The sequence below is a fragment of the Lepeophtheirus salmonis genome, chromosome 6 (assembly GCF_016086655.4).
Source record: "Lepeophtheirus salmonis chromosome 6, UVic_Lsal_1.4, whole genome shotgun sequence".
Classification (NCBI taxonomy): domain Eukaryota; kingdom Metazoa; phylum Arthropoda; class Copepoda; order Siphonostomatoida; family Caligidae; genus Lepeophtheirus; species Lepeophtheirus salmonis.
The window spans coordinates 40,097,467-40,108,468 of NC_052136.2; positions in this window are offsets into that span (position 1 = coordinate 40,097,467).

Genomic DNA, 11,002 nt, shown 5'->3' on the forward strand with positions numbered 1-11,002 from the left:
TTTTGGGTATGTAATCGTAAGTCATTATTTTTTGTCAGAGTTTTGTCACTTTCATAATATAATCTTCGTGAGACATCGTCATTGTTTCGTCGTAGTTATCTTTTATTTCGTCTTCGTCAGTTTCGTCTTTATCATGATTTTTGTCAGGTTTTTGTCTTCGTCATGATTTTGGTTAGATTTTCGTCTTCAACTCGCCTTCGTCATGAAAAAAAGTTTCCTTAACGAAATGATTTCGTCTTGTCAGGCTTGACGAAGTTAACACTGTCTATACCGTATAAGATAACTTATTGTTGTCTCTTGACGAGGTTGTTAGACACAATCTATATCAATAAGAGGAATCCAAGACGACCGAGAGATAATGAGGAGGAACTTGGAGAAATAAGACAATGATAAATTACTAGGAACACATATATATATTCTTATTAAATATATATTACTCTGGTTTGATGTGTGGTTTGCAAACCTAAGAGTTCTTTAAAGTGAACGACGGGAGCTGGCTCCCCACCAATCAGGAGCCGACTCACCCCAAGATGATGTATTTATTTCCTTTTTATTAGCATGGAATTTGAAGCTAAAAGAGGAGGAACAACAAATTTATAAAACTAATTGTATTAATACACCATACAATTTATTTTTTTATCAGAAATTATATTCGTGTAAATATTTACTCTCCGACCATTAGAGAACTTAAATTAATTTCAAAAATAGATTAAAAGTTGTTTGGAATAAAAAAAAAAATAGTTCAGAACTTACATTTTCAAATTAATATATGTAATATAGCGAAGAAATCAATAATATATTTAGAATAACTGGAGATTATGCACTAAATATGAAACACTCATTTAACCAACATAAATTAGCAATAAGATCTTAATTTATCATTTATTTTCTATATATATATATAAATAATGTAATTATCTTGTTAATATAACCGAATATGATGCCTTGAATGAGCCTCTTTTGCCTTGTGATTCTTACTCTTCTCTCTAGAGATATATAAATATTTTAATAAAACTAGGGAAATCAAGTTTTCTAAAGCATCCCGACTTTTATATAGCATGGGATAATTAGTATACAAATCTATAATGGTTATTTAACTAATAATAGGAATGCTTTTGAAGTCTCTACTCCCCTGAGAATAATCTTAATAACGAAATAGCATTTGCAAGTCCAAAATAAAAACGAATTAATAAAATAATCGTAATATAATTATTGTCTTCTTTATTTTAGAATATTTTCACCTTCACTATATAAGTTCGAAAGGACGAAGATACTCTTCTGAATGTTTATGAATTTCAATTCTTTGGCACAATACAAGCTCAGTTCTATATAATCAAATTAGAGAATCTGGAATTATTTACTTGCCATCTGAACCGCGTATAAGAAGCATAATAAGTGTGTTCTCAGTTCAAAGAGTGCCAGTCTCAACAATTTATTATTTAAAATCTAGAATTAAATTATTGGATGAAAAAGACAAGTATGTTTCTATAATCATTGACGAAGTCTATTCCTCACAGAGAGTTGAATTTAGTGCTGACTATTTTTTTGGATGTGATAGGAATGGAAACTATTCTAAAACCATACTTCGGTTTATGGTGAGAAGTGCCCTTGGGAAATACAGTGGCATGGTAGCTATGGTACTAATCAAAAATTTTAAATCTTCCATAGTAAAACAATATTATATGATAGTTCTTGAAGTAGTTACCAAAGTTGGCATTGAACCCGTTGCAACGGTTACGGATGCGCATGCTCAAACGGAAAGTTCTATGTGGATGGACTATGAAATGGAATTTTTCCTAGATATCCCTATACTGAATCCTTTTTTCCACTTCCGAAAGAAAAGTATTTATGTTATTCGATTCGGTACATATCTTCAAAAAAATTATAACAACTTTACTAGCAGACGAGAATTATCATATTCATCTTTTGAATAGTTGGATGTTATTCTTCAAGCCGAATTTTGGCATGCGAGCCAAATCTACTACATGGAGCTAGGCGAGGGATTGAAATTAGCTCACAAATTTAATCATAAAGTAATTAGGGAAGAGTGAGGATACTTGTTACGGAGGAAACATGTTACACTGTTCTTATACAATTGAATGTCCTCCTTTGTTCATCAAATCAACATAAAACCAGGATTGCCTAATGCTAACAGATAAAGCAAATTTCGACATTGAAATTTTTGACACTAAAGGTAAGTGTTTATTGATATATATTTCTATTATAAAACATGAGATTTTAATTTTATTTTATTAAAAAGTATAAGCTAGCATGCTGTTCAATTAATTAAGATACTTGTAATATATTAATTGTTTTAATATTCAGTTCACATCATTTATTCTGGTTTAAACACTATGGAGAAGACTTGTTACACTCCATTTTTATTATATATACTCGTACTATATAATTAAATATATTATATTTAATTATATATTTTTTTTTGTGAAATTTCATGATATACTTTAATTATCAATCCCAGTAAATAGTAAAAAAAAATATTTTTTTAATTTTATTATTAACTATGCTCTGTTTCTGTAAATGTTTTATTTGTTTATCTTATATATGAAAGTATTTATTTTATGCTGACAAACTGTAATAAGAATTAAAATAAATACTTGAATATAATAAATTACAGTTTTTACATGTTTCCTCCCGTTGTTTCATGTGTAACCCTACACTGTACCATATCTTCTCCTATCTTGTATCATGTCTCCTCCTGGTGTATCAAATATCCTACTTTTGGTTGGTTTCTTAAACACTAATAAACTATTATTAATTATTGCACTACATAAAAAAATACTCTTGAATGATTTGTCTTAAGTAATTACCTATGACATGTTGCCCGGGCGTTGAATTATCTTTTAAATTGTGAAACTTATGGCAGTTTAAAAAAATATATGATTTTTTGTAACATGTATCCTCACTCTCCCCTACTCCTCAACCAATTGAAAGGTGTAATCTATATATTTATTTAAGGTTTTTTCACGAGTCTACTCTGAATGCACACTTAACCATTATGTGTCAAAAGATGATCAATTCAGAAGCTTCAAAGAAACAGCACAAGTTATGGATATGCTTAAGCGTTTTAGAATGGCATAAATGTGGTTCTAATAGTATGTACGTCCAAAAGAGAGATGATTCATTCAAACCAATTTCTATAAATGAGCAGGAACAAATTGATTTCTTGATTAAGTTTGCAGATTGGATTAAAAAATGGGAGACACTCTCAAAGAAACATGGAAGTGGTTTATCTTCCAAGACATTTCATGCCGCCTATCAAACATCTATAAGACTAGCCCATTTAGCCATATATTTACTTGATAAAAAAAAGTTAAGTTTATTTTTCTTCGTAAAATTATTTCGGACCCAATAGAAAGGTGTTTCGGGGGGTCTGGAAAAGTTGCTTGTAGAAATTACTATATCAGCGGTCGACAGTTTTTTGAGGCTGAAAAACATAATTCCGAGGTACCCTACTTTTAAAATCAATATCATCAATTTTAGTCATACAAAAGAGTCTAACTATACAAGTTAATAAGATGTTTTTATATTTATCAGCCTTATATCTTCCAATTCTGCAATGGAATTAGATTCACTTAAAGGAGCCGCTCATTTATTTTGTATGGGGATATGTTACCCATTCTATTTTAAAACCGTTAAATCGGGAGAACTGGACCAAGTTCATATCTTCGGATGGAGATATTACTTTCTCAATGAATAAATTGGGAAAATATCAAGAATTCGACTCCTTTGTTAATTAAATTAATGGAGGTGGTATAAAAAACCCTTTGATGTAATCTATCTTCTTGGAGAACACCTCTATATATGTTACAACATATTTTTTCAAATAATGAAAGACGAAATATTATTTTATGTATGGCTACCCCAAGAAGTGATTTTGTAAAATGTGTACGAAGATTCCTTACTTCTAATCAAACAACAGCATGGTTTGAAAAATCTTCATGCCGTAATCATCATCTTCTCAGTATCACTTTCTTTAATCAAATTGCATCAAAAATGTTTTATATGTTTGCAAAAAAAAAAAAAAATGTGTCTGAAGCAAACAACCATCTTTATGTAAAAAAAAAAAGTGGCTGCAAATATTCTTCTAATAGTAAAAAAATTTCAAAGCTGAAATCAGATTGAATAGTGAATTAACTCCTTTTTTTCTTCATTCCCATTGGTATGTATAATAATACATATCATATTTTTTTCATTAGACAATTAAGTTCAATTAAAACTATTTGTTAGTTTTCAATAAAAAAATTCAATTTAGTAGTTCAAAAAGGGTAAGTTATGACTTAAGAGCTGTTAAAGTTTTAATTGACTGCATTTGTTTTATTAATATGATAAATTTTAAATCCATTTGCACTCTAGTAAAAAAAGCACTTATCAAAAGAAGATATCGTTCCATATTCATTTTAGTGTTCCCTCATAATTATTAATCAACGCTTATCAGTGTTGAATAACACTGAACTTGGGTCCGTTGTGACGTCATCAAAAAGTTGTCAGATAGAGTCAACCAGACGGGGTTGCAAGTTTCTCATCGATAGACCTTATACAAGGACCGTTCTAGAGAAGCAGGATGCACTTTCTTTTGATATTTACATGTTGTTAAAGAAAAAAAAAAAAAAATGAATTAGAAGGAGATAATATTATACATATGTACTTCTATAAATTATCAATTAAGGAACCTTATATTAAAAATCCTTTTTAAATTATGGGTGCGGGAATATTCACATTTGACCTAGTGCATATTTTAACAAATGCCCATAATAATTTTTTATGCCTTCGAAATTTCGTCTTCCCATCTTTTGAAAATAAAAAAATTACTTTTACTGCAAAATTAGACGGTATTAAACCTATCTTTGAAAAGGAAATTAGTATGGACATCAAATATGTGCATAAACTAACTAATGAAGTAATTCATCAATATCCTATAGAAAAAAAAAAGTTATCTTATCACTATAAAATGTATGAATCAACAATAGAGGCTTTAAATCATTATGGTAAAAATAACGGCGAATTGCTAAGTTACATAGAAACATTTTCATAAAAAGTTAAGGGATGGAAGTAGAAAACAAATTTATAACGATAAAAGAATACTATTATAGTGTCTAATTTTATTCGGAAAATAGTTATCTAAATGGAAAACAATATCTGGTAAGCTTAACAATTTATCAAATCAAAAATTCCACACTGCAATTCACACAGTTAAAGGATCTCCTACACATAAAACACATTCAGTTTATAATAATTAGAAAAATAAATTATGACCTCCATTGAAATGAGATTCGGATGGTGTCGCCATCTTGGTTGTTGTATTTACTTTTTGAGTTTCAGCTATTTTTTAAAGAGTAAAAAAAATTGAATTAGCTCCTTATTGAAAATGAACATTAGGTCCTTAATTAATTAAAAGAAATTTTCCCATTCAAACTCTTTTTCATAAAACGTTGAAGATGATTCATAAACATTTTTGTGAAGGATTTTTCATATAGATATCACAGACTTAGATGATATTACCAAAATATAAAATGTAATTTATTACATCAGCGGATTTTTAGCCTTTAGAATAAAAAATGTTACAAACAAAAAAATTACGTTGAATCGGTCTGTTTATCAGAAAATAATCTTATTTATGTCCATGAAACTGGAATAAATTATATCTTCTATTCATTTTTGGATGCCATGGATAGAGATGGACTCAAAACACCAATGGATGTCATGCACTTGACTACAATTTTTCTTTATCAAATATTACATTTTTTTTTCAAGTAGATACTATAAGAAACACATTATTTATATTTAAAAATTCAAGACATGTATTTGCTGTTACTCTAAAAACTTTAATTAAAAAAAAAGAACATTTGTCTTGGATAATGAGAGCAAAATGTAAAATAATCACAAATTTAATAAATTTTTAGTTAAAATATCATGTACAATATGTACAATTTGTTTGTATTTTTTTTCTTATGAAATGAATGGTCAAAATCATTCTGCTAGAAAAAGAAAGAATTTATCAGATAAAAGTAAGTCTGCTAAATGAATTAATAAGACTCCATCATTAAATTAATAAATTTCGATTGAGTTCCTATTTACAAATAAATAAATAAATATGCCAAGTAAAGTTGTAAAAAATCTATTCTTTTCCTTTATTTTTTACTACACGTTTTGTATCAATCATACAATTTTATTAATCATGTAACTATTATAAATATTCACATAACATTATACATAACAATAGTTGTGTTCTCCGATTGATTTCTAGAAATAGAGAGCTGATTTGTTGATTATAGAAATATTCAGAAGTTGATGATTGAGTCACACCCATATCTAATTAATCTCTTGGATTCTAAAATTGAAACAGTTTTTATAAGATTAATATAGTGTAATACTAAAAGTAATAGAAAACTACTTTCCTAGACATCGTCATGGATAGATAATCATAATCTGGACGCAACTCAAACATGATCCAACGACCTTTGAAAGTTAAACATTATCGCGTTGATGTTACTCCGTCTCTGTTAATTATTATATTTAATAGGGAATTATAAATTATAATAATAATTGAAAAATGACCTACGGAGGAGAATGGATGACTTGCCGATATTGTAAGTTTACCCACAGTCAAAGAAAAGAACGCTTTATAATTTTAATGGTAAGTTTATTTTAACAGTAAGGGATATTTCATTATATGAACAAAACAAAAGTGTCTGGAGGAAGAAAAATCCCCGTCGTCAAGCATGGGGGTGGAAACATTATATATTGGGAGTGTTTCTCTACGAAGGGGAGATGTCAACTTCGCCACATCGAAGGGAGGATGGACTATCCTCGAGGAAATCTTGGGTGACAACCTCCTTACCTCAGGGCAGATAACTGAAAATGGATAACCGGAAACTTACGACCATGACAATAAAGAATTGACTAAAAAAGAAGAAGCATATTAAGGACATGGAGTGGCCTGCCCAATCTCCAGACCTCAATCTTATTGAAAATCTTTATTAGGGGACAAACTTACAAAATCGAGAAGAGATCAAATGATTATTTCTCTACACTCACACTGTAGATTTATATTAATAGTTATGGTGAATACGACCTATTATATTCAAACATAGAATGATAAGAATTGAGTTTTTCTGACCAGTCAAAATTATTCTTGTTCGAAGTAATATTCTATTTATTTAAAAAATTTCTGCCAAAATTTTAATAACTAACAATAAATTAAATATTCTCACACAAATAAAATAATCAATATACTTAATAAAAAAGTGTAACGCAACTTTTTGAATATTAGGGCGTGTAAAATATAATGCAGACTCAAGTACTAAAGTACTCCCTGTCTTATATATAGTCACCTTGGTGTAATACGTGAAGTCAGTTGATTTAAATAATAACATAGTCGACTCATTAAAACAGCTTAAAAGAAAAAGAAACATTTTATCTTTGTTTATTTAAAAAGATGATCGTAAATTTGTTAAATAGATCTCTCAGCTTAACTATAAATGTACGTCATATGTAGATAATAGTATTTCGAGTCTTTCCCTTCGTGTATAAGTCCTTGAGATAAAACACATAGAGTGATGATGCGAAAAAGTAGTTGAAGTTGTCAAAAAAGAAGACCAAATTAAATGTTTAATGTAATAATTATAATATATAACCATAATTATATAAATTTAGAGATGCCAATAGGTTAATAAAGTATTTTTGAACAGATTATTTTATGAAGTATATTAATATTTTATTCTAATTTTTAAATTTAAATATAATTTTATTTAGCCTTTTAAAATATCATTAATGTATTTATGAGATTATTCTTACTCAAATTCTGTTGTGCCTTGACGAGGTTGATATACACAAACCAATTAATGAAAGGAATCCTGACCGAGCGAAACGAAGACAAACGTGGAAGAATAATACAAGGAAGAATTATAAGGGGTTCATCCTCAATATAATTATCTAAATGCATTAAAAAAAAGATGTAGCCGCAATTAAAAGTAAGATCATGATATATGTACCTTAAGACGATTGATGGTGATCGTTCATCTAATTGTCCTACTTATGTAGATGTAGAAAATCTAATCTTTGGGACTTTTAAGCCGGATCATTCTATACTTCAGGGAATTCATGTTTGGCCGGGAGCTAGAAATATCATTGTTATTGTTCTTAACAAAGATTTGAACATTGGCGTTGCCTTTGCTCACGTTGAAGATGAGTTTGCCATCAGGAAAGTAGCAGAAAAAGACGGAGGAATCAAATGAATAGTAAGGAGTTTCAAAACTCATCGTAAAAACTCTTCAGGAAATCCTATTATTTTTTAGAAGAAAGTTATAATTCACTCCCCACATGAAGATGTTGTCAATGAAGAAATTAATTTATTACTAGAGAAATATGGAACGATTTATCAATCGTTCTAAACCATGTGTTTTTCAAGAAGGGAGATTAAAGGGTCTAAATAATGGTAACATCGTTTTCAGCATAACCCCTAGGTTTGACACACCAGGATTTCTTCCATTCAAAAATTTCAAAACAAGAATTAGCTATTTAGGCCAACCTAAGACATGTGCAAAATGTTATGAAATATGTAATTTTGCTAAAAGCTGTCCCAAAAAGTATCAAAAGTGATTCGATTATCTAAAAATTCTAGAAGAGGATTTCCTCATGAAAGTGCTGAATGTAATAATTCTAATGAACCAAAAAAGAGTGACGAGAAAGTTCAAAAGAATCCTGCAAATATGGAAAGATGTTGAGAATAATCAAGAAGGAAGTTACTCATCAGGGAAAGATGACAAAGTCGAAGAAGAAGAATCAGAAGATAAACCGACAAATGATGATGGATACAGGAAAATAGGAGGAAAATAGTTATTTTGGAAAATGTTGATGCATTGAATGAGATATTTATAGCAGAAAAAAGTCAATGCCAGGTGCCTTCACTTTCAGTAGATGATAAAAAAGCTACGTAACGTATAACTACACCTGTAACAGGAAATGATGACAACAATACGGAACCATTGGAAGATATTTCATTAGATTCGAATGAAAATATGAAACCAACTAAGAAAAAGAAACATCTAATTAATGTATAATACACTATGACCTCACGTACAAGGTTACAGAAAGGTCTCTTCCAGGTACTAGTCTTTCCACACAGGAAAGTAAAAATCCCAAGAAAATACAGATAAATTAATATTTTTAATCATGGAAACATTCAAAATACTTTCACTAAACACAAGAGGCGGAAGAGACAGAAAGATCAGATATGCTTTAATTAAAAGACTTACAAAGCTTAATCCTACTATAATTTGTTTACAAGACGTAAGAACCAAGGTTTCTTCAACCTGTAGAAGTTCTTGTGGGTTCTGTCTTCCACATAATTTCGATTCTTTTTTTGTACTGAAAAATTGGGCCTGACTCTTCTAGGGGCATTTTATCACTGGTTTCTTAGAAACTGGAGTGCTCTTCTTTGTCCAAAGAGTACTCATCCAAGAGTCAATGGAACATAATGGATGTTAATAACATTTGCTTAAAGTTTTCTTTAATCAATGCTTATGAACCAAATATAAGATCTTATGCTTTCTACCAATCAATGTTGGACAATCTTAAGTGTGATTCCCTTCCATGAATCCTTATAGGTGTCCTGAATGTAGATATAGATAAAAGATTCGGACACGCTAACTTACACTTCTTACTTGAGCTTATAAGGGAAATCAATCTCATTGATACTGTTAAAAACTCCTGATGACATATTTTCATGAAGAAATGGAAATCCAACATCAAGAGTAGTTTCTCCAAGTATTTTCAAAAACATTAAAAAAATCCTTTTATTGTCGAGAACCCTTTTCTGATCACAAGATCATGCAAGTGGAATTTCGATCAAGTCCTTCGATTCGGCAGTATAGTCTATCCAGGTGGGTTATAGAACAGGAAGACTTTTTATATAAAAAACAGAGACTGGACGTGCTTTTTGACCCCTTCAACATCCAACCAACCCGTTAGTTTGTCGTCATATAAAAATATTAAAATTACTGCCAATATGTTTAGTAGGGCAAAAAGGAGGGAATCGATACTCTTCGACAAAAGTGTTGAGGAGATACTAGAGAAGAGCTCTGTATTTCATGATTTTTTTTTGCTGCTGAGACTCTTAATGCGTATAAAATATCGGATATTGAAGAGGGAGAGAAAGCGTGACAAAGAGTGTATGTTCAATATTCGAAGAATGATCCTGCATTTCAAAAACGTAAATTCGAAAGCTAATGTTAAGAAGATTGTTTTGGAAGAAAAGGTCTTAGACAAAACTAAGGACTCTCAATTTCAGAGTATTCTTGGAGACCAACGCAGACATTTTCATAGAAAACGGAAATCATATGACACAATTCTTGTTTTTACATCAAAAAATATTTTGTGCTATGTGAAAAATAGTTATAAAAGTAATAAAGTACTGGGAAATAGGAAAATAACTGACATACCTAGAAATATTAAAGCATGTGTTGATTCTTTGCAGGAGAATAAACAATTTGGGGCAATCATTAAGGTAGATTTCTACAAGGCATTTGATTCTATTAAACACAGTCATATACTTTGGGGTGTTAGAAAGCTATTGCCTAAGCGCTTTTTCAATCTCATAAGAGCCTTGCTGTATAATGGATCATCTACAACCTTGATCGATAGTTGTGTAAGTGATCCTATTCTTCTCAAAAGGAGCTGCAGGCAAGGATGTCCAGCAGCGCCTCTGTTATTTATTGCCGCAATTGAAGAATTTTGTATATCTCACCTAAAGAGATATTGGGATTTTGGAATTTCCTTAAGCAATTCTAAACATTTACTTGACACCTCTGCAGATGTGTCACATTATTTGTCGAAGCCAACACTGAATTTCAGTTAGTTAGAAGAATTGAAGTCATTTTAAAGTCTTTTGAAAAATATTCCCACAGGTCTGGCTTGAATTAATAAAAGTAAAACTCTAGTTCTTCCAGCAGGAATATGGAAGCCACACTCTTCGACTACACTT